Genomic DNA, 22,656 nt, shown 5'->3' on the forward strand with positions numbered 1-22,656 from the left:
GATGGATGTACACATGGATTATGATAAGAGTTGTACAAACCCCCAATAAAATGATTAAAAAGAAAAGATTTGTGTTAAGGTTGTATTCTTTCACTCTACTTTTTCATTCTGCATGCTGATCAAGTAGTCCGAAAGTCTGGACTGTACAAAGAAGGCTTGTAGAAAATAGTAATAGTCAGCAACATACAAATGGCACAATAATGCTTGTTGAAATGGAGGAGGACATAAAAGCTCTTCCTGAGGTAGCTCAAGAACTGTAGTCTTAGTAGATAATAGCTCCCTGTAAAGAAAAAGGAAATCCTCGCAACTGGACCAATAGATAATATGATAAATGAAGAAAAGTTGGGGTTTGTCAAGATTTCATCTTAATTGAATCCACAATCAACAGTAATGAAAGCAGCAATCAAGAAATCAAAGGACACATTGCATTGAGGAAACCTGTCGCAGAAGACCTCTTCAGTATTAAAATGCAAAGATATTACTTTGAGGACTACTATGTGCCTGCCTCAGGCCATGAGATCATCAATTGCCTCAGCCATGTGAAAAAGTTGGATATGGAAAATTGAAAGCTGCAGAAGAATTGATGTATTTGATTTATGAAGCTGGCAGTAGATACTGAAAGTATTATGGGGTGTATTATGGAGTGCCAGCACCATCTTTCAACCGCATTGAATAGTTCAGTGTAGCCAGAATGCTCCTTGGAAATGGAGATTGCAAGTCCAGCATCTTTGATAAGAGGCTATGGGGATCAGATGAGAGATGGCTTAGCAACAAGGGCCAACTATGTGAGAGTGTCCATCTTGAACCATAAAACCTTTCCACGCCACTAGTGTAAGCCCAAGTAAGGCCAACAGCAGAACTACCCAAGAAACACAGATGAATGAGATATGAATAGTTCTTGATATAAGCGGTTGAAAAGCAGTCCCCATCCCCACCCCATCCTGTTTCTTGTTCTATTGACCACCCTAGTTGAGGCTAAGTCTCCTCTGAGTTTCAGAGAAGTAAGAAGGTGACTAATGTCCCTACCTTCCATAGTCCCCCTTCCAATTTATCTCCAAAGTACCATCTTTAATTACATCCGGTTATAATCATGTCATTCCTATACTTATAAATTTTCAATAAGCACTTTGCTGTGGACAATAGCCAATCCCTTTAGGCTATTTTTAATGCCCTCTATACTTTGTACCCAATTTACCACTCCAGTCTCATTTCCCACCACTTCTTATACTTTGAAAATAGCTATATGACAGCAATTATCTACATTTACATTATACTTATATGTCTATGCATTTGTTCTATTACCTTTGCCAAACTGTGAATGTCCAGACAACCTAAAACAACCCCTCCCTGTTGCATGCATGCCTACCATCAGAAAACTTGGCTTTTTCCTCTGTTGCATTTGAATTTCTATCTTGAAAAGAAGATACTATGTTGTCCATTTCACAATAGAAGTTGGATAAAAAGAGTTATGTGCCCTGCTCAGATCTCAGGGTTCCAGACTCTTAAATAATTAACTTTATGATTCCTAACAGAGTACACTTGGCCCTAATTAACTACCCTAATTAGTTAGATGCCTGAATCTTCAAATCACTCTGAATTTCTATACTTTAAAAATAATATATTTAAATATGCTACTAAAAGCAAGTATTCTGACAGGGTTGTGTAATTCTATTTATTATTTCATTTTCTATATAATAAGCATCTAGTCAACTTCCTTCCTTTAGTCTAAATCTAAGGTTACACAATAATAAAATAAAATCTTTATTTACTATGCCTTAATATGGTCAGTCAGATAGTTTAAACTGCCCCCTCCCCCAACCAATATCTTTAGGAAAACCTTATCATCCCAGTATGGTCTGCCTGGTAAAATCAACATTTTAGCTTTATGTGTAACTGTTGGCAGAGAGCCAATAGAATCAAAAGGGCAGGTCTGAGCAACAGAGAAAGCAGGCAAGTATAGACCAGCACGGGATGTAAACCTCCTTCAGGAAAGGCAATGGAAGGTGCGTTCAATAGGAAATGAACCATTCTGATGGATTGTGTCTCCCAGTCACCTGATTGTAGCCTTGGGCATTTGAATTAATTTCTCTAATTCTTTATTAGCCATGGTAGCACAGTGTTTAAAGTGTTAGGCTGATTAAACTAAGGTTGTCTGTTCATACCCACCAGCTGCTTGCTCCAATTGAGAAGCATTTGATAATCTCTTCCCTAAAGTTTTACAGCCTCAGAAACTCTATAGAACAATTGTTCACTTTCACTATGAACTGAAAAAATAATAGTTACTATATCTCCCAAATTACTGGGGATTTAGTTTAAATATAATATATAGAACACATTGCTCAATGTCTAGCATAGAGCAAGCAAGCAAACAATAAATTGCAGCTCTGGTAGTAATTACTGGTGTTACACTAGATAGTAAAATGTTTTTCAAATTAAATAGAGTAATTGCTTAGTATTGGTGTTGAAATAATGCCTACAAATGAAGTTATTTTCTTAGTTGCAAAAGTATTTTCTTTAGGGTGCTAATGTTATTCTAAGTGTAGGCTGGTAGGAAGATAATTGGTCAGATTGGGGTAAACTGTTCACGTCGACACCACCCACATAGCCCGAAGAATGAGGCCACAAAGTTTGGTTTGAATAATATCAATTCACTCCCTAGGATTGGGAGAAGTAAAGCATGTCAAAATATTGCGCTCTCAAACACTTATTTTTAAATAGGAAAAAAATATGTTTTGTTAGCATTGGGAAAACAGCTGGAGGACTGTGAACCAAAGCTGACTACCACGGTTAGCTGTCCTTAATTCATTCCTTCATCTCCCTTTCAGGCTTAAACCCGCCCCAGCGTGGTCTCTTCCTCTCCCATCCCGAGAAACTGCTCTTCCTCATGTCTATGTTTGTTCTTTTAATACGGAAACTAATCACCACTATTCACTTCTCATCTCATTTGTCCTCTCAACAGCACTTAACACAGATGACTACACGCTCCTTCTACAAATGCTGTCTTCTTGGAGTATCTAATACAATGTTCTACTGATTTTCTTTTTATCTACTAACTTCCTCCCTCTCCTTGGACGACCATTAACCTTCTACTTGACTTGGTTTAACTCAAGGCTTTCTTTCCATTTTTCTCCCTAATATCGATGAAGGATTGTCATAAATTTGTGAAAAATACATTTTTTTAAAAAACTATGGGTGGATTTCATTGTGTGCACCTGTGTATGCTTCAAAATGCATTTTTACTAACTTGTGATAATATGTTTGAAGGAGATCTATAGCACTAAGAAAGATTAATATTGATTTAAAAATGAACCCTTTCAGAATAATATGAATTCTGCCAAAATTGAAGAGCACACCTCAAATTTTTGGTGCAGCATGGGCATAGAAATGAAGTCGTTGATGCTTTATGAAAGTTTATGGCGATGATGCCACAAAGAAATTCACAGTTTACAAATGGGCAAGTTGTTTTAAACATGGATGTTTTAAAGATACAACCCCTGCAATGGGCCATCATCCATTTGTGCAGGCCATAGTTAAAGAGGTCCCAGTGCTAACAGCAGAAGCAACAGCTAATGCTGTAGACATCTCAACTGGTTCCACTTACAGCTTATGCAATTCTGACTGAAAAACTTAAGTCGAGCAAACTTTCAACTTGATGAGTGCCTAAACTGCTACATCCAGGTCAGCTCCACACAAGAACAGAGATTTCAATGGCAACTTTAAACAAATGGGATCAAGACCCTGAAGCATTTCTTGGAAATATTGCAGCAGGGCATGAAATATGGCTTTACCAGTATAAACCTGAAGACGAAACACAATCAAAGCAATGGTTCCCATGGGATGAATAATATAGTCCAGTCAAAGCAAAACTAGTCAAAAACAAAAGTCATGGCAACAGTTAGGGGAATGTTTGAGGCATTTTGCTTGCTGACTTTCTGAAGGATCAAAGACCACTAGCATCTGCTTACTATGAAACTGAGAAAGTTAATCAAAGCTTAACAGAAAAACAAGAATGTGCACCAGAGAGTCCTTTACCATAACAATGCTCTGTATTCTATCATCAAACAAGGCAATTTGGGGGGTAGTTTGATGAAAAGTCAAGGAATCTTGATCTGGTTCCTTCTGGCTATTTTTTTTCTTCCTAATCTTAAAATAAATCTTCAATGAGAATCCATTTTTATTCAGCTGAATTTGCATAAAAGACTACATTTGCAAGGTTAAATTCCCAGTATCACTACTTACAAAAGTGTCTTGACCTTGATGGAGCTTATATTGAGCTGTAAAGTTTATACTTATTAATTTTGTTTTCCACAAATTTTTAAGGTCTCCTCATATATACTTATGACTCAAACATTATACCCCTAGTGTATACTCTGAGATCTATATTTTAATTACTTAATATATTCACTTCACCCCATTGGCATCTCAAAATTAGAATATGTAAAACAACTCATATTTTTCCAAAACTATTTCTCCTCCAATTTCTAATTCTTCAATAAAATATACTAGTACCCTCTGTCCACTTGCTTTAGCCAAAAATTAGGCACATCTTATCATATCTTTCTGTCATTTCCACTTTCATGTATTACTAAGACCAACTGATTATGTCCTCAGAATACTCTAAATCCATCTACTACTCTCTGTTCGCTGCAGCCATCCCAATTCAAGCCACCATTCTCTCTTACCTCTACTAATGCAATAGTCCCCTAGCCATGTCGTGCCTTCTTCCACTCCTCATAGCCAACCCAATGTCCACATTGTACCCAATGTGGTCTTTTAGACAAATTGATAAGGCTGCAGCACTTTCCTTACTGAAATCCTTCTGTGAGCTCTCATTGCATTAAAATAAGACTCAAACAATTCCATCTGCCTAGATGTAGTTCATACACATCCTGCCTCCTGTACATAAACTGCATAAATTCTCTGACTAATGCCTAGTTGTCTGTCAGATAGTCTGTGTTGGTCATCACAGTACAGAAGATGCTCCTGTGGTCTTTCTTCACAGCATTTGCCATAATCTCTCATTTTAAAATGTGTTTTAACTTTAAACCTAAATTACCAATTTATAATTAGTAAATTTGTTTCCCAGTGTCCCAGCTAGCTAAAATTAGGCGTGATTTAGAGTATTCTTGATTTATTTACCTACAACTAGATTTTATCTTTAACTAGATTTTTGAAATCTAATTCCCTTTGGAGCTACTATAAGAAAACACACAAGAAGATGTGGAAATTGCTCTACAACTTGAGAAACTCTTACTAAATCCTAAAATTGGTTCACATAACTGTGTGATTACAACTGCTATTTTCAACTGCAATAAAATTCAGTCCTTGATAAAAGTTATTCCATTCTTACAAAACATTGGATGCGATAAAAGGAACTATAAGTTCGATTTTATCCAATTTAAAGCTTCATTGTCAATATCGAATGAAAATTCTCTAATCCCACTAAATCTTTTTTATTTCACTAGGCAGATGTCAATAGATACTATGTATATTGATGGACTTCTGTTTTATGCTTGATTGTAATTCATTGAAATGTATCGATTGATCTATATTAACAAGTTTACAGGAAATAATATTAGTAACATTTTGCCCTTAACTTCTCAAATAGGAAATTCCCATTAGTGCAATAAATAATATATCTGTGGCAGGGAATTGGCAAGCCATCTTAATCAGAAAACTTCCTGGCTGACAATCACACAAAATTGAGACCACAAAGCATATCTTACATGTTTCAGCCCTTGGATTTTCCTAAATACTGTCTTTTAAGTTCTTTCTGAACAACTTGCACAAAGATCAAAACGTGCTAATTTCATCATTCCTAGCCAACATCATAAAAGAATCTTATGAAAGCATATGGATAAATTTACTAACTTATAAATAACAAAAAGTTTCATGGACTTATTGAAGAGTCAATAAAATATTCTCTTTTGTAAAATTAAGAGAGTGAACTAAATAGTATCTTAAAGCCCTACAAACCAGAGGGTTTTTCTTTTAAAATAATTACCTATTTTTCTCATAATGAATGGTCAAAAACACAACTCATCGCCATCAAATCCATTCTTACTCAGTGAACCTGTACGTCAGGGAAGAACTGCCCCCAATGGGTTTCCAAGACTGTCACTCTTCATGGGAGTAGAAAGCCTTGTCTTTCTCCAGCAGAGAAGCTGGTGGTTTCACACTGGTGGTCTTGTGATATTGTTTACATGCTTTTCCATATTTATCTTTTTACCATATATTTATATTCCACAGGTACACTATGAAGTGTGTGCTCAGTCTTACTTCTCTCAACTACTGATCTAAAGGTTGGTGGATTTAACCGTCAAGCTGTGTGATGGCCTAGTGATCTGCTTCTGTATTGATTACAGCCAAGAAATTTGATTCTTTAATACAGCAGTTCTCAACCTGTGGGTCACGACCCCTTTCACAGGGGTCATCCGATTCATAACAGTAGCAAAATGACAGTTATAAAGTCGAAAGGAAAGTAATTTTGTGGTTTGGGGGGGGGGGCACCACCACATGAGGAACTGTATTAAAGGGTCACGGCATTAGGAAGTTTGAGAACCACTGATAGTAATACAAGGGATTGGCATGGGTAGGAATCAACTTTAGAACATGGGATCTAGTTTTGCTCTCGGTTGCTTTTGTTTGTTGGTGTGTTTTAATCTATAGAGGACAGCACAAAACATCTTCTAGGAGTCACAGAATAGAGACAACCTTACAAATCCATTTTGGATGTCTCCTTGACAGCACAGCTAGAGCTTTTGCCCTGTGACTTCACTTTGTTCAGACGTTGCTCCCATGGCTAAAGTAACAGAGTTAAAACAGAATAAAATAAAAAGTGATTGCCCAGGGCTGTCACACCCAAGCTATGCCTCTGCCACATAAGCCAGCGGTTATCAGTAGTGGCAAAAGATGCCATATGAAATTCACAGCAAATCTTAATAGTGAAATCACAACACAGGTGCCTGAGATACTGGAGCAAGGTCATGCTATTTGCAATGTCTAGAAAAAAATACAATGTTTTTGAAATGAAACTCTTAGTAGGTTTCTGAGTTTGATCCAGGACATCTGTGGGGTTGCTATAATTTTCCATCACAGTGTAGATCCCGTCAGACTGTGAACTCATAAGGAAAGGCAGGTCCAACCATAGTCCATCATAGGATAGAAATGATGTCTATATAATTGAAACAAGTCGTTGTCCCAAAGGTTGCAGGAAGCTATATGTGTGCCGAGCTTGACTCCCTATGTCATTTACTACTATGACCCAGCACCTCTCCCTGGGTTCATTCCCATGGCCAGTGAGGACTACATCTGAGGATCGGCTAATGGAAGAGAAAACAGCCCTAGATTCATTTGCAGGTGGGCAGCCCAGCATGTGGATACAAGCCACAGCAGCCTATCTCGGAGAAAACCCTCCCAGTAGGCAGACTTTTGTACAGGTCATCCACTTCGTGTGATTTTTTTTTTAAACCGTGGCCTGAGATTCACATATTTAAGTACCTATGAGTAGGGTCAACTATCCTTGACTGCCTGATCAAAGTCCTCGAATCAAAAGGGCTGAAGGTTAGAGATAAAGAAGTCTGACAGAAAGGAGTATATACAGATAAATTAGAATTGGCGTAAAGTATAAAGATCTTTGTGTCGAAAGTTAATACCAATCAGAGAGGATCCACCATGAAAGAGGCCCTAAACAACCAAATTGACAGAACAGCACTGCAGACTCACGTCAGCAAGGCACTGACACAGACAATTCCAGGGCTGGAACAATGCACACATAAAAAAAAAGTGATCCTGGTGGCAGAGGCAGATGTTACACATCAATCCAGCTTGGCCTTATACTTTCCATGACCAATCTAGCTACTGCTCCCTCTTAAAATCCAATGTGCCAGAACGCAGAGCCCCGGGGTAGCAACCCCTGCTCAAGGAGAGATTATCTGACCACTCAGGGGCAAGTTATCTACGAGTCACCTTGGTAGGAACTCTTGAAAAGGCTTGTGATTGATTCTGGGTATGGATTTGGCCTTCATGACCACAGAGCGTCAGCCGACACCACAATCCAAGGGCTGGTTCTAAGTGCACAGGATTCTGAGTGCAGCAGCGTAGGTATGCCCGAGTCGTATTATGTTCAGCATGAACCTGAAGTTGCTGTCCTGTTAGATTGTTGCAAGGACTCAATAAAGGCACCAAGAAAGCACAAGCTCAGGGGCAGCACGTTGCAAATACGCTCCGGATGTCTGTACTGTTTGTCCTCAGTAAGGAGGATACAAGGAAACATCACTCTCAGTATCACCTGGGAAAGTTGTACTTCCTACTCCCCAAACCCCTGACCTGCAGTGGTAAAGGTTTTGGACTCCAACTGGAAATGCTTCTTCCAGGGGACATAGCAAAAGTCCCATGGGGTTAGAAGCTAAAATTGCTCTTGGCCCTTTGTTAGTTTTTCCAGGAAGCAGCAAACAAGAATAGAGTGCTTCCTGGGGATCGGGAAGAGACAGGGCTCTCAGACTCATTTTCATCGTGTCCACTGTGACTCATAGTAACCGAGAGGGCAGGCGGGCACGACCCTGTGGGTTTCTGAGACTGTAGCTCTTCACAGGTGTAGACAGTGTCATTGTTCTCCCATGGAGCAGCTGGTGGCTCTGAACTAGAGACCCGAGGATTAGCAGCCCAACACATAACCACTGTGCCCCCAGAAAAATGGAGCTGCGGTGCATATTCCACTGGAGCCAGGTGAGCTTCCATAGGCCTTCCCATAGTATGCAGACAAATTCAACCAGTTCAGCCTTGGAAGGGCAAGATGACCAATGGCATAAACTCTTCTGACCATCAAAAGCCACCAAGAGCCACAGCTAGGTTAGGGTAAAGGAAATCGACCCTGTTTCCTCGAAAATAAGACAGTGTCTTATATTAATTTTTGCTCCCAAAGATGCACTAGGTCTTATTTTCTGGGGATATCTTATTTTTCCATGAAGAAGAATATGGTACACATTTATTGTTTATTATTTTATTAAAACACTCCTGTCTGCTTGCACTTCCTGTCTACTCTAGCTGCGCTGTAGCCAACAGTGAGCTGCGTGCCAGCTCCTGCCACTACAGTCCAGAGTTATGGTACTTTCATGGGCCTTGTTTTCGGGAGGTCTTATTTTCAGGGGGATGCCTTCTATTTCAGTGAGAGGCAAAACTGTAAGTAGGTCTTATTTTTGGTATGTCTTCCTGTCGGGGAAACACGGTAGATAGGATAGTGGTATGGGAAAGCAGCACATATCAGTTGTGACTCTAAGACCAGTTTCAGGAACAAAGATTGGTTTGCCCCACTAACTTTCTCTACTAAATTTCCCCTCGAAAGAAAACCTTGGTGGAACCTTCAAGAAGGGTTCTCCAAATGTTTATGAAAATGTGGATCTGAGCATCAATGCATGGACACTTAGGGACATGCCTATCTTCCTCTTTAAGGAAAGAGTCATTGCTCCACCTGTCCACATCCCTGTGCCCCTTCAGGGATTGCCATAGCTGTAGAGAAATTCAGTCCCGGCAGTGGCCCGCATCCAACGAGGGCTCCAAGCTTAGCTAAGAAGTTTCAAGCCGGTTGCGTAGAGCCATTTAGTTCCAGAGCTCACTCTCCTCTTGGTCAATCCTGGTATCCGGTCTGCCTTCAGAGCCCAGTTTCTCCTGCCCTGCTCGCTTTGCTTGAATTCTTATTGTTGTCCCCAAGAGCGCTGTATAATAAGCATCCAACTCTTAACTCCATCTCGGACGGTGAAAGAACTCAATCAGTGGCTGCATCAATGGGCGCAACCATAAGCAATTGTGAAGATCACACAGGAGCAGGGAGTCTTTCGTTCTGTTGTCCAGAGAGTTACTGAGTTGGAACTGACTCCATGGCACCTAAAAACGTATTAATTCATTGTAAAGAAAACCAAAATCCTCACAACTGGACCAATGGGTAACATCATGATAAATGGAGAAAAGATTGAAACTGTCAAGGATTTCATCTTGCTGAGATCCACAATCAGTGCCTATGACAGCAGCAGTCAGGAGATCATGAGGCCTGTGGCACTCAGTAAATCTGCACACAAGTCCTCTTAAAGGGTTCCTTTGTGCACTAAGGTGCACCTAATCCAAACCATGGTATTTTTCATATGAAATGCACATGAAAGTTGCACACTGAATAAGGAAGACCAAAAAATCCATGCAATTGAATTATGATGTTGGTGAAGAATACTGAAAGTACCATGGACTGACAAAAGAACAAACAGATCTGTCTTGTGAGAAGTACACCTGGAATGGGTCTAGAGTCCAAGATGATGAGACTTCATCTTCCATTCTTTGGCCATGCTGTTAGTCCCTCGAGAAGGACATCATGCTTAGTAAAGCAGAGGGACAGCATCCGAGGAAGGCCCTCCACCAGATGGATGGACGCAGTAGCTGCCCCCTTACGCTCACCCATAAGAACAACTGTGAGTGTGGACAAGAGAGAGGGGTGCTTTGTTCTGGTGTGCACAGGATCCTTATGAGTTGGAACCCGCGCGACAGTGCCTAATCACAACAGCATTTCTCTGTCAGAGTCATCAGACAAGACTTGAAATCTGTGTTATTCCATGTAAATTAGACCTCAAAGTTTGTTTATCTTGAGAGAGAGAGAGAGCGAGCATTTACTGGTTTCTAAAGGAAGATTAGTGAATAGGAGTGGACTAGACGTTCCAGGGAAATTAATGCTTTCTTTCTATGAATGAAGAAAGGATGAAGATCCCTCTGGACTGGCTTGTGGGGTGTAGTGAAGCAACGCTGGCCATGTGCTATGGACTGAGCTGTGCTTTCCAAAAAGATATTTGAAGTCCTAACCCCTGGTACATCTAAATATGGCCTTGTTTGGAAATAGGGGCTTTGAAGATGCTCTCGGTGAACATGGGGTCAGACTGGAGCAGGGTGAGTCCTAACCTCACGTAAGCTGTGTCCTTGTAAAGGAGAAGAGACATCGGGAGTCAGATAGAGGAAACGTGACTATGTGATGACAGATTTATGATGCCACTAGCCAAGGAACTCTTGCTACCAAATGCTGGGAGAGAAAGGACAGGCACTGCCCCTGGGAGCCTGCAGAGCCTTCGTGGCCCTGCCAATACTCTGTCTTGGGACCACTAGGCTGCAGAACAGTGAGGCAATCAATGTCTAATCTTTGAAGCCACCCACTTTGTGTGACTTTGTTACAGCGCCCGAGGAAACTAATATACCATGGAAAACTGATAAGCGAAGGAGCGGGCGGTTAGAAAGGGGTAACTTCAAATAGCCACCATGCTGATGAAAAGGACAGGTGAACCCAACCACCCAGATGATTATCTTCATGCTGAAATACAAAGAACCCGGCATCTTGAGTGTGCTCCCAAAGGTTTGTGTTTCGGCCCCCACACCAAAAGCTTTTACTGGAAGCCTGGGTTTCATAGGAAATTGCTGAAGAAATGGTTACTAGCGAAGTTTGGGTTTGGATTGTTCCCAATGTCTTCGCTATAGTCTCCCTGTGGGTTAAAGGCAACAGATCATTAGATATGGAATAACAACAGCCTCAACTCTTCGGATGAATCCTGGCTAGTGGCTAAGATGCAGAGATCGATTGGGCACAAGAATCATGCACACTCAAAAGCACTGCAGTCATGGCAACGGCCTTGGCAAATCCTCTCCACCCACAGAAACAGCCACTTCAAAATAAGTGGGAGCTGAGCCAAAAGAGGGAAAACTGAGCCAAGGAGTTCATAAATCTCGAGGATAAACTTCTCCCTGCACGTAAAAAACAACAGGCAACTTCTAAAGCGCTTCCTTTGATTTCTCCTGAGCTCTCTAAATTTAAGAAGCCTAGCCCTAATTCTAGGGATCAGACCCAGCCTTCTCAAAGAGAAGGACAAATTGCCCCAAAGTCTTTAACCTACAGACCAGTGAAACATCAGATCTGCATGGAAAGGCTCTAATCACCGAGACCTATTTGAACACACGATAATATTCTAAATCTCAGGGGCTTTTAGATAAGATGCCCTGTGAGAATGGAAGGAGGGAAATGATTGAGACCACAGAAGGCTGTGTTAGTGAGATTGCTGGTTAACTGCTCAACGCAGACGACCCCAGCAGTTGTCATAGGGTAGATCTCCTTTCCCTGCACATGCAGTTGCAAAGATGTACTGCAATGGGAGAGATGGAATGCGCCTCTTGCCAAAAGGATATAGAGGAGAATTCTAAGTATGCACACCGCCGCCCCCCCAATCTCTAGAGCAACCCTTTTCCACCAAATAGTACTGCAGAAGGAGTGGACTCAATTCCAAAATGAAATGTTGAGGAAGCAGGGTAATTCCAAACACAACTTAACTTTCCTTTGATTTGACCATTTCAAAATAGAAGTGGCCACTGGAACTTAGTGAGTTATAGAATACTAAATGGGTTATTCCAATTATATCTAGCATTGCGCATTGGTTCTTTTTTGTGTGTGTGTTTTTAATTAGAAGTATGTTTTAAATCAGCCTCTGGATAATTTGGGATCACTGATATGACTTGTACATTCTTTTTAGATGTCTGGTAATTTTAGTAACCAATACTGTTTGCCTTCAATCAGTCAAAATTGCACGTGGTTGTACAAGTAAAGGGATAATCTAATACAGTTTGTATCATACTCTTATGAAGTAAAAATCAAACCGATTTCCTTGATCTAATTCAAATCGGAAGTTACGCATTTCAGAGATAGCATATTGATCAGCAGTGATTCAGAAATGATATCTGAGACTCTGCCTTTCCTAAAAGTAACAGAAAGTTTAAACAGAAAGAATTGGGACGGCTGAGACAGCAAAACAACATTGTGAAGTCAGATTGGCACAGGTGCCCGTCATTAATGTTGCCTCCCAAAATAGTAAAATATAAAATTTCATTGCAACTCAGAAATTATTGTATTTCTGGTAGATAAATAAGGACACATCCCACCAAATCCCCCCATTTTTTTTCTTTTGTGCTAGCCTAAAGATATCTCCCCAGGCTAGCCTGGGAGCTGTAATCTACTGTCAGCTACAGTCTTCCTGAGCACAGACTGCCACTTCCTGGGCTCGCCTGGACTTGCTAAGTACAGCCACAATCACTGGGGATGTAAAACAGAACTAAAATAGTGTCTGAAATGGTCTCAAATGGTGACTCAAAATGGATTTAGGGCCCCATTATAAATGGCAGTCTTCCACAAGCCACGTGCTTGAGGGTTTAAGTTCTAACACAGTCCCAAAGGTGGTTTTATTTGTTAGTGACTTGAAGAACCCTATTTTTATATTAGAGGCAAGACTCTATTTCTGAGTAAGAAAAACCAGTACCCACCCTAATCAAAACTATCTGAACAAGTTTGGTGGGAGAGCAAATATGTTGCACATTTCAACAACTCTCATAAAGCAAATCCATACCACTGAGTCGAATAATGCTCCTTGATGCTGTACAGGTCTTAAAGATGTAGAGCTTTGCGGGAGCAGATAGCCTCAAGTTTCTCCTGTGGATTTGAACCTCTGACCTCGCAGTTAGCGCCTGACTACAGCACCAGGACTCCTTCAAATTTCACATGGATGCAACTTTCCTCTATGGGTAAAGTGCTAATGGAAAAATCCAGTCTGGAATAGTTGAACCACCAGTACTTTCAAAGGCATTCGTGAGACAGGGCAAAAGTGAACCAATGCACAACCCTCCTGAAGAGGCCGAGCACCCACTGTGCACAGTGGATCCATCAACCTTTGGGCTGGTGGTAGGCAGAATTTTAAATGGACTCACTAAGATTCCTGCCTTAAAACCTGGACTTCTGAATACGATAATGATAAGAAAATGACTGACAAAAGGGGGATTACAGATGTAATTAACAGATTGCTAATCAGTTGGCAATATCATCAGTTAAGTTCATCAAAGGAAGTTTATCCAATGGATCTGAGCTAATCCCATGTATCCTTCCATTCAGAAATTTCCTTGGATAGGAGAAGAAGAGAGCGGAGAAAAATGAAGGACGGAAAGGAAAGCGGGCAGCCTCTAAGAGGAGAGAGCAGTCCCTGTGCGAGTCAGTAAGGGATGGGGACTTTAGGCTTACAGCCGCAAGGAACAGGACACCGCCGATAACCTGAATGCTTTCGAAAATGGATTCTTCCTGAGAGCTTCCAGATAAGAATTCAACTTTGATGTGGGAGGCCCCTAAGCAGAGAGCCTCGGTGTCACTAAGTGTTGAACTGCTCACGGCTGTTCAAATCCACCAGCCGTTCTGCAGGAGAAAGATGAGGCTGTTTACTCCCATAAAGATGTTTAGTCTCAGAAACATTTAGAACAGGTCTGCTCTGTCTTGTAAGGTTGCTGGGAATCAGAATCAACTTAACGGCAGTGAGTTTGGGTCTTGAAGCAGAGAACTTAAAGGTGGATTGTTAGTGACGGGCTTTGCTGCTAACAGACAGGGCAGTCCTTATTTGGCTTCGTTTGTTAGTTTATTTGTTGCTAACCCAAAGTTCTATGACCTAAACCCAGCAGTTGCTCTGAGGGAGAAGGAGGAAGTATTTGGCTTCAATATAGCTGTGCAGCCTTAGGAAATCTAGGAGCAGGTCTCCGGTGGGGTCACTAGGAGTCAAAGTTGCCTTGACAACAGGGAGTGAGCAATGACAGACAGAGGACTCTGAAAATCTTGCTGGACTTCTGACTGATGGAACTATGAAGCAGAAATGGCATTACATTAGGCCCCTAAATCAGTGGTGATTTGTTCCATAGCAAATAAGAACTAAAAGGATTGCAAACGTGTACTCCTATAAGGACGGAAATATTTAAGTAGTGCTTATACTAAAAATAGGCTTAAATCATACACAGAACCCTATCTTTAAAGAAACAAGGAGTCGGGGGAGAAAGGCTTACATTTTAGAACAATTTATATTTTATACACTCATAATTAAAATTTTAAACCAATATTTAAACTCTAAGTATACACAAAATTACCCAGATGCCTCCCTTATGAAAAAAACAAAAACAAAACCCTCAATCCTATTCAAGCCCAGAAATTTGTCTAAGAGTATTCACAAACAGGTAGTTTCCTTCCACCCAAATCCTACCCTGGAACTTCCCACCTGAGAAGCTGCCAGAGCCTATTGTTGTCCGGACAGCGCCCAATGAGCAACTTCCTGCTGACCAGCAGACAGCTGGTTGGTTTCCCGATGGCAGGTCCAGAGTATATGGGAAAGTATATGTGGAAAGTATATGTGGAAAGTATATGTGGAAAGGCTGCATTAAGTCTAGAGGATGGAAAGACCTTAATTGAAGAAGACAAGACTAGGTCAGCTCAATAGACTGATTTGTATGTTGTCTCCTAGTCATTATGGAAGAGTTGGACCATGGTGAGATCCCGTATGTTTAGATTTTTACTGATTCACAGGTATTGATCAATGGCCTGGCTATATGACCAGAAAAATGAACAATGGAAAACTGGATGAACATAGGAAAATCTATATGGGGAAAGAACCTACGGAAAGCACTACCAGAATTTAAAGGGCATATCAGAATAGGGCATGGTGACGGCCACCAGAAGAACCTCCCTTTCTGGATCAGAAGGTGATTGAAACCAGCAAGGGGGTTCTTTGTTACTCTCCTTTGAAGTGACCAATTGGGTCCGTGCAATGAGGGAACATGGAGGTGCTACAGCACCTCAGAGAAGGGCTGAAACTAGACACATCCCTCTGGCACCCTCTGAAGCCAATGAGGACTCCTCTGCCTGTCAACAAGGAAGACAGAGTTTACCGATGTCTACCAGACAGATTCCCCGGGGTGAAATCTCTGCACACAGCTGGCAAATTGACCATATAGGACCAATGCTATCAATGACACCAGGTGATACCAATGAATTCTCACGGGAATAGACAATTACCCCTGATGCACATCCAATAACGCATGCAGTGCTAGGAACCCTGTCAAGGGCTTTGAACAAAAGATCCTGTATGAGTTTGGACCTCCGAGTTGTATCTCATCAGACCAAGGAGCACACTTTAAAGCCCACAGTGGGTAGTAGGGAGCCAAGGAACATAATCTTAGATGGACATACCATGTCCTTACCAGACCACCTTCAGATAATGATTTGATAGATAATTGGAGTGGGCAGTTGAAACATTTGTTATCCAAAAGAGGGGCAGATAAAGGCATGAGTGGCTGGCTTTCACACCTTCTCAAGTATGTGATCACACTCAACATGGGGGTGGGGGGGGCGCGAGATCCCCATTGGATAGATTGCTGTTTGTCAGGAGCATCTTTGCTCGGGCCACTGTACAGTTCTTCCCCACATCACCGAAAAGTTCTCTTTTTACTCCCTGCTGGATGCTGTGTTTCCACGACCAGGGATGCAAGTTTGTGTGCCAGAGCAGAGGTGGTTTCCTCAGCAAGAGACTAAAACTGTACCCATGAATCTGTTTGTGAGAATTTCCACTGCCTTGAGAGGATGGATGGTACCTTCTCCATAGCTGGCAAAACTGGGGGTGATTGTGAAAAGTGTCATATTGCCTAGTGATGGAGATCGTCTCTTAGTCTTTTACCTATGAAGCCCCACCCAACAGAATGGAAATGCACTGAGCAAGGAGGACTTCCTAGACTGGTCTTGCTACCAGCAATCTGAACTAGCACAGGTGCCCAACCTGATGTCCCGCCCCAAGGTGGAAAAGTTTGGTTAAAAATAAATAACAAATGTGCTTTACACAATTGATGTATGAATGGATTGTGATAAGAGTTATATGAGCCCCCAATAAAATGATTTAAATAAATAAATGGAAGAAAGGAAGGAAGGAAAGAAGGAAGGAAGGAAGGAAGGAAGGAAGGAAGGAAGGAAGGAAGGAGAAATAATAGGTGAAGGTGAAGAAATCAATAAAAGGAATTCCATGGAGGGGAAATCTAACATTATTCATTTTCCTCTAGACACTTAAAGAAAGAGAATAATCTTATGAATGGGCTGATGATTGGAAGATCAATGGATGGGCTGTTATACTCAATTAATATGGCCCTACCAACCATAATCCCTTCTGTTGGAGGGCATTATTTTCTAAGGAACAGAATTTTGATGTTCTTTCCAATGAGTTGTAATCCACACTGAAGGCTACAGTCCTTGATCTGCATCAGCAAGTGCTTCAAGTCCTCCTCCTTTTCAGCAAGCAATGTTGTGGCATTTGCATAGTGAAGGCTGTTAATAAATCTCCTTCCAATCCTTGTAGGATTATAAGGAGCCTTTTCCCCAGCTTTGTCTCCCCCCAAAGACATGCAAAATATTAGAGGAGATTTGCCAGCATATGGTGGGAGGTCAGATGCTTAGAGACATCCTCCTTGAAGGCAGTCAGTTGCCAGACTACTGTCTGTTCCCACCACAGGTAGAGCCCACCTTGCTGTTAAGGACAATGGGCTACTTCTCCCTAAAGACTTGAGGTCATCTGTTTGGTCCTTGTAGTTGGGGTTTTCGCCCTACTGATAATGGTTTCTATAGTGAGCCAGAGAACAGGTCAAACCTGCTCAGTGACATCCAAAGTTAAGCTGCCATCCTGAATCTAGGATCCACCCATCTTGTCACATGTATAGACCCCCAATCCCTCCTCTTCCTATCCCTAGATTGTCCCACTCTCGTTGCTGTATTACCTATAGCACAACCCCTTCCTGTGACGTATGTCTTTACCTGTAATTAGTGGGCTTGTATGCCCCCCAAAGATATATAAGCCTCAATTGATTAGCAATAAAGATGCCCCTTGGCTTCTCTCCACTATTCCTGTCCTCTCCCCACCCCCTCCTCGCTCCCCAGTTCCCTTTCCCCATTTCCTCCTTCCCCTCCCCTTCATCCCTGTCCTCCCATCTCTCTCTCTCTCTCTCTACACATGGACCGCAAAGTGAGGCTGAGGTAAGCATGCTATCATGAAATATGTGTGACTCCATTATTTCAATCTCTCTTCTATATCTCATGCTCTCTATGACTTTATTATAATCGTATATATCTCAACCATACAATTGCACCTATTGAACCCTTGATTAGTTGTTGGGGCTGCCCTTTCCCCCACAGATCCTGATTTGGCATTCTTCTTCATAGAATCCTGATGCTTTGCTCAGCATACAGGTTGAATTAGTATGGTGAAAGATACAACCTTCGTGCCCGCCTTTCCTGGTTTTAAACGGTTAAGTATTCCCTATTCTGTTTTGCACAACTGCCTCTTGAGCTTATGCAGGTTCTGCAGGAACACAATGAAGTGAGTTGGAACTCCACTTTTCTCAAGCTCATTCATAGTTTGTTATAATTCACATAGAATGCCTTTGCATAACCAATGAAACGCAATTAAACAACTTTCTGGTACTCTCTGCTTACGGTCAAGACCCATGTAATGTCAGCAGTGGTATCCCTTGTTCCTGATCTTCTTCTGAATCCAACCTGGACCTAGGGAAGCTCCCAGTCAATGTATTGCTCTAACCATTGTTGGATGATCTTCAGCAAAATTTTACTTGCATGTGATATCAATGACATTGTTCTATAATTTGAGCATTCTGCTGAGTCACCTTTCTTTGAAAAGGGTAAAATATGGACCTCTTCCAGTTGGCCAAGCAGCTGGTTTCCAAATTTCCTGGGATAGACACATAAGCGTTTCCAGTGCTTCAACTTGTTGAAACATTTCCATCGATATTCCACCAATTCCTGGAGCCTTGGTTTCGGCTGTTTCTCTGCAGCTCAAACTTCTTTCTTCAGCACATTGGTTCTTACTCATACGCTATGCTTGAAAATGGTTGAATGTCAGCTACTTCTTTTTGGTACAGAGAATCTGTGGATTCTTTCCATATTCTTTTGATGCTTCCTTCACCATCCAATATTTTTCCCATCGTCTTGCGGTTTGAATTTTTTAAATTTTCTTTAACATATGCTAAAAGTTTAGCATATGCTAAAAGTATCTTTGTACATTCCAAATTCAGCTTAATAGCTTTTTGCAGCTGTTTTTTCGCATTTTGAGTCGTGCCCCATCTGCCAAGGAAGGCCCAGAAATGCTTACTCCCACAGGCTGCACTCGATCCATGTCATCATGATAGACTCCTTTTTGAGAAGTCTGCTCTTCCTCAATCACATCTTGAGGGCCTTCTGGCCTAAAGAGTTCGTTTTCAGGCACTAACTGGGACAGTAGAAACTTCTATTCATTATGCCTTCAGTGTCTGACAATGTTTAAATGCTTTTCATGAGATTTTCAGTGACTGATTCTTCTGAAGTGGATAGCCTGTTCCTTCTTTGTCGTCAGTTCCTTGTTTGAAAGCTTTGCTAAAATGTGTTCACTGTGGGCAACCCTACTGTTATTTGAAATGCCAGTGACATAGCTCTCAGAGTCCCAGCAACACCCTAGCCACCACAGGGGGGCAAACCGACAAAAAATGGTGGTTTCAGTTATTGATATTGTTAAATGGGAGCCTACTTGACTTTCACCAACAATATAAAAAATATTTTAAAAGACAGGGCTCCAGACTAGTTGTTCTCTATGGAGTGATGGATTATTTCACTCCAAGAATTTGGTTTTTGTCCATAGTTTCTCAGATCCTTTGAATTTCCCCCATGGAAGGCTATTCATGGAGGCTTCAAACCACATCTGACAGGTTATGTTAATGAGTTGGTCATATTGGGTAAGGTCTGGCCGTGCCAGAAAGACCCACCAAGTGATATCAGTCCGACCTCCAGGGAGGAAAGAGAAGACGGAAAGTTGTGTTTGACTCTGTGTTCCATGATTCAATCATGCCTACATAAATGAACCCCAGTAAAAACTCTAGGCACTAAAGTTCAAATGAACTTCTTGGTTTATGAGAGATCTTAATGCATAGTAGAATAAAGCATCTCTTGGGACATGAAACTGCATATTAGGGATCCTCTCAACTGGCAACAGCTACTGCCCTTACCATGCCTACAATAATGGTTGCTACTTTTATTGGTGATTGTTAGCATTGACCATGGTTAGCATTGACCCTGGTTAGCAGCAGCAAATAAAACCTCAGAAGATACTTTAAGAACCTGCAGCATATGTCCCCACCTAGCTTTCTAAAGTCACCTGTGCTGCTCTCCCACTTACTTACTAAGACACATCCACAAAGCCTTTTCTTGGCTTGTTTGCTTCCATGGTGTCAATTCTGACCCAGAGAAACCCTACCAAACAAAGCACTGACTCCCACAGAGTTGATTCTGACTCAAAGGGACCCAACAGAGTAGAACTGCTCCATAGGGCTTCCAAAGCTATAAATCTGTGGGGAACCAGATCTATGTGCATGTATTTACAGGTTTAGTATTAAGGCAGCAGATGGACATTGGGCCTCCACTCAAGCACTTGTTCAATGCAAGAACACTTTGTTCTAATAAATTGGCATTCCAGGATGCACACCTTCCAAACACAATTGCTGAAGACAAATGTGTGCATAAGCAAATGTGGTGAAGAAAGCTGACGGTGCCCAGCTATGAAAAGATATAGTGCCTGGGGTCCTAAAGGCTTGAAGATTAAAAAGAGGCCTCTAGCTGAGAAGCATCAAAGCCCACATAGAAGAAGCACGCCAGGAAGCCTCTTAGAACTGTGGTTTCCTCCGTCTTAAAAAACGGGATTGCTCTTTGGCTCGCAGAAAGAAAGAAAGAAAAGACATCCCTTGCCCCAACACCTCTGTCCAAGCGGTCTCCCTCTGCCCTGGTACCTTCTGCCAAAGTGCATCCCCCCTTCCTTGGCCTGCCCGGGGGCCGCTTCCTCCTGCAGGCGACCTCCTGGACTTCAGCCTTGGATTTGGCGGCAGCGGAGGCAGAGACAGCGCTATGTACTTCAAGAAGCAGAAGTGGTCACCACCTTATGGCCTGTCCCCCACCGACTGCGGCCACAATCCCAAGGCCCTCATGCCCTGTCCCAGTGGCTAAGACCCACTGTCTCCATCCACTCTGGGCAGGGGTGGGGTGAGAATGGCAACGTTTCTCGGGGAACATTCCATGTGTTGTGAGTCTCCTCTTCAGAGGGAGCCCACAGCCTCCTGAAAGGGTCAGTTGGAGGCACTTCCAAGGGCTACCCACCCCTGGAAAGTGGGCCCCGGATGCCTGGACTCTGGACCCCAGGCAAGTCCATGGAGTCAAGTAGGGGAGCTAGCCACTCCCATGTGTGGCCACTGGAACCCCTGACTGATCCCCAGCCCCTCCTTTCTATCTGACTCCAGCTCCCATGCCTGGCTGTCCCCTCTCCATCCCTACCTGGATGGCTCTCTGGTTTGAGGAGTGCCTGGGCTGGGGGCCCTCTGATAGGCCTTCCCACAACTCCCTCCTGCCTGGAACCAAAGATCACAGAGAAGCAGCCAACCTGGTCCCTGGACCTACTCTAAAATAAACCTAGACACACACACACACAAAAAAGAAGAAGCACGCCAGCTTAGCTGACCACGAGGTGTAGAAGAAACCAGTTATCAGACATCAAAGAGTTAAAAACCATATCAGTGGGTGCTCACCTTCCTGATACAACTACGGAAGACAAACGTGTGCATAAGCAAATGTGGTGAAGAAAGCTAATGGTGCCCAGCTATCAAAAGATACAGCGTCTGGGGTCTTAAAGGCTTGAAGATAAACAAGTGGCCATCTAGCTCAGAAGCAACAAAACCCACATGGAAGAAACACACCAGCCTGTGTGACCACAAGCTGTTGAAGGGATCAGGTATCAAGCATCAAGGAACAAAAAAAATCATATCATTGAAAATGTGGGTGAGTGTAGAGTGGAGACTCAAAGCCCAATGGTAGTCAACCGGACACCCCTTACTGAAGGGTTGTGGAGAGGAGATGAACCAGGCATGGTGCAGGGTAGCAACGATGAAGCATATAACTTTCCTCTAGTTCTTAAATACTTCCTCCCCGCCACCAACTATCATGATCCCAATTCTACCTTACAAATCTGGCTAGACCAGAGAATGTACATAGGCACAGATAGCAACTGGAAACACAGGGAATCCAGGACAAATGACTCCTTCAGGACCAGTGGTGAGAGTGGCAATGCCTGGAGGGTAGAAAGAATGTGGGGTAGAAAGGGGGAACTGATTACAAGAATCTATGTATAGCCTCCTCCCCTGGGGGAGGGACAGCAGAGCACAAGGTGGGGAAAGATGTCGGACAGTGTAATACATGACAAAATAATAATAATCTATGAATGATGAAGGGTTCATGAGGTAGTGGGGAGTGGGGAGGGAGGGGAAAATGAGCAGCAGATATTAAGGGCTCAAGTAGAAGGCAAATGTTTTGAAAATGATGATGGCAACTAATGTCCATATGTTCTTGACACAATGGATGGATAGATGGATTGTGATAAGAATTGTACGAGCCCCCAATACAATGATTTTTAAAAACTATAAATCTTCATGGGAACAGGCAGCTTCCCTTTTTCCTCTGTGGAACAGCTGATGGGGTTTGAATTGCCCACCTTATAATTAGTGGCTTAATCCAGTGTGCCTCCATGGCATCTTAGGGGTCCTCATCCAAAACCCACTGCCAACAAATTGATTGCATAGGGTTTCTAAGGATATAAATATTGGGGGAGCAAATAACCTCAACTTTCTCCCATGGATTGGCTGGTAGGTTTGAACCTCTGAGCTGCCACCTTTGTAGATGCTTACCCCACAACTCTTCGTTCTGATTTCTCTTCATGGAAGCCT

Source organism: Tenrec ecaudatus, chromosome 8 (genome assembly GCF_050624435.1).
Source record: "Tenrec ecaudatus isolate mTenEca1 chromosome 8, mTenEca1.hap1, whole genome shotgun sequence".
Classification (NCBI taxonomy): Eukaryota; Metazoa; Chordata; class Mammalia; order Afrosoricida; family Tenrecidae; genus Tenrec; species Tenrec ecaudatus.